Source organism: Tupaia chinensis, unplaced genomic scaffold (genome assembly GCF_000334495.1).
Source record: "Tupaia chinensis unplaced genomic scaffold, TupChi_1.0 Scaffold138665_1, whole genome shotgun sequence".
Taxonomy (NCBI): domain Eukaryota; kingdom Metazoa; phylum Chordata; class Mammalia; order Scandentia; family Tupaiidae; genus Tupaia; species Tupaia belangeri.
The window spans coordinates 1206322-1209094 of record NW_006198557.1 but is presented as its reverse complement, the minus strand read 5'-3'; positions in this window follow the sequence as shown (position 1 = coordinate 1209094).

Below are 2773 nucleotides of genomic sequence, written 5' to 3'. Positions count from 1 at the left end.
CCCCCCACCTCTCTCCCTGCCCCTCCCCCCCCCCACCCGTGAGAACCGGCCGGCGCGTGACGTCATGGCGCTCCTGGCCAGGTAGCCCCGACCGGTCTTCACTTCCAGATGCACTTTCGGTCCACCCGGGGGTCCCTGAATTGGAGGAAAGCGCGCCCCCTTTTTATTTACTTACTCAACAAGGAGCCGTGAAGCACCTCTTCTGTGTCCACACAACGAATAGTTATCAAGCGCCTACTGTGTGTCCATCAAGTTCCCACTGTGTGCCACACCCTGCCCCCAGGACTGGGCTGGTCTTTGCCTTCATAAAGCCCTGGGGACACCGGACAGCTGCCACCTCTGCATACTCCCTCCCGTCCAGGCCTTGCTGCGTGGACCGAGCTGGGGAAGAGTCCTCTATCCGTTTTGCTAATTTCCTCCGTTTTGCTTCAGCTTTAAAAAAATAATAATTATTATTTTATCTCATTTAACTTTATTTATTTTAATTTGACGAGAGAGGGAGAGAGAAAGTGAGAAAGTAAACCACTAGGTCCAGGACTTAAACCATAGTCAGCCATGTGGGAGTCCAGCACCTTAACCACCACACCACCTACTGGGCCTCCTTTTTTTTCTAAAGAGAGATCTTTGTTATAGGGCGCAAGTGCTCAAGGGAGAGGCAGAGGGAGACAGAATACACACTCTCACACACACACACTCACACACACACACACACTCTCATGGCTGCAATCCCTTCTCCTCCTTGGTCCTCTATGGGCAGGGATTTATAAGATTGTGGCCTGGCCATCCCCCTGGGGGTGATTTCTCGCTTTCTATCGCTCTGTCTCTCTCTGTTGGGGAGCACGTGCTCCCTAGGGCAAAAAACTCTCAAGAAAAAAAAAGAAAGAAAGAAAGAGAGAGAGAAAGAGAGAAAGAGAGAAAGGAAAGAAAGGAAAGAAAGAAAGAAAAGAAAAGAAAGAAAAGAAAGAAAGAAAGAAAGAAAGAAAGAAAGAAAGAAAGAAAGAAAGAAAGAAAGAAAGAAAGAAAGACAAACATGCCAGGTGTATGTGCATGCATGCCCAAAACCCAAAAGGAGAGTGAAAAAGGGACTGCAACATTCCCATAATCCCTGGAAGGTGGTTTCTCTTTCCTTTCTCTCTCTGTCTCTGTCGAGGGCACATGCCCTATAGTAAACTTAAAAAAACAGGAGTGGGGGGGAGGACCAGCAGATGGATGGCGTAATGCTTATGTCACTGGATTCCCACATCATTGACGGTGGTTTGAGTCCTGAACTCGGCAGCTTCAAACTCAAGTCAGGCGCGTGTGGATGCGTGCCCCAAACCCCCAGAGAACGGAGGAGAAGGGGTTGCGGCTTGGCCAACCCTTCTGGAGGGTGATTATTCGCTTTCTGTCTCTGTCTCTCTGGTGAGGACGCGTATCCTATAGCAAAAATTTCTCTAAAAAAAAAGGAAGGGGTTAGCTCATATAAATAGCCTATTAATTATAATTAATATTAATCTATACTAATATTAGTGTATTGGCAAGTGTGTGTTTATATATGCACACTCTTGTCTAGCACATTATACCTCCATAATGATTGTACCTACATAGGACCAGCAGGTGGCGTAATGGCCATGTTGCTGGATTCTCACGTAGTCGATCACGGTTCAAGTCCTGGACCTGGTGGCTGAAACTCTCGCCGGGCGCATGTGCGTGCGTGCCCCAGATCCCGAGAGGAGAATGGAGGAGAAGGGATTGCGGCGTGGCCATCCCCCCTGGGGGGAGGGTGACTTCTTGCTTTCTGTCTCTCTGTCTCTGTCTCTCTGGCAAGTGCACGTACCCTATGGCAAAAATCTCTCTTAAGAGAAAAAGAAAAAATATATATATATATATTACCCATATAAGGAATGTCAAGAAGCAGAAGCAGGCCCAGCCCTGTGGGGCAGCAGGAGCCCAATTCCCAGAGGCTGTAGGGAAGATGGGGCTCAGTGCCGAGGTAGGTTTGTACATGCTGAGTGTGGGGCCCATGATCCTGGCAGGCTGGAAAGGCCGGGCCTGGGAGACTGTGGCATGGCACTCTTTATAAGCCTGCTCGTCCCTCTTTCTCGCTCTCGTAAAAATAAATGAATGACCGGGGCCGGCCGGTGGCGTGCTGATATGGGGGTGGACTCCCACACGGCCGACCATGGTTGGTTGGAGTCCAGCCCCGGCGGCTTGCTTTCTCACTGTCTCTCACCCCCCACCCCACTCCGTCCCTCTCTGGTCAAATTAAAATAAAGCTAAATAAAATATTTCTTTTTTTTTTTTTTTTGGAGAGGTTTTTTGCTATAGGGCGCGTGCGCTTGCCAGACAGACAGAGAGAGACAGAGAGACAGAAAGCGAGAAATCAATCCCCAGGGGGGATGGCCATGCCGCAATCCCTTCTCCTCCATTCTCCTCTTGGGATCTTGGGCACGCACGCACACGCACCCGGCGTGAGTTTTAAGCCACTGGGTCCGGGATGTGAACCGCAGTCAACTATGTGGGAGTCCAGCGACATAGCCATTACGCTAACTGCTGGTTCCTGATATTTCTTCAAAAAAATAAATGAATGAATGAATGAAATAAAAGAGGGTCTGGGGCCATCCCTGTAGGTTAGTGGTTAAGGGAGCCAGATCCCATGTGGCTGGTTTGACTCCTGGCTCTGGTGGTTTGCACTAGTCACATGTGTGTGTGTGTGTGTGTGTGTGTGTGTGTGTGTGCCCCGAATCCCGACAGGATGGAGAAATGGAAGAGAAGGAATTACAGTGTGACCACA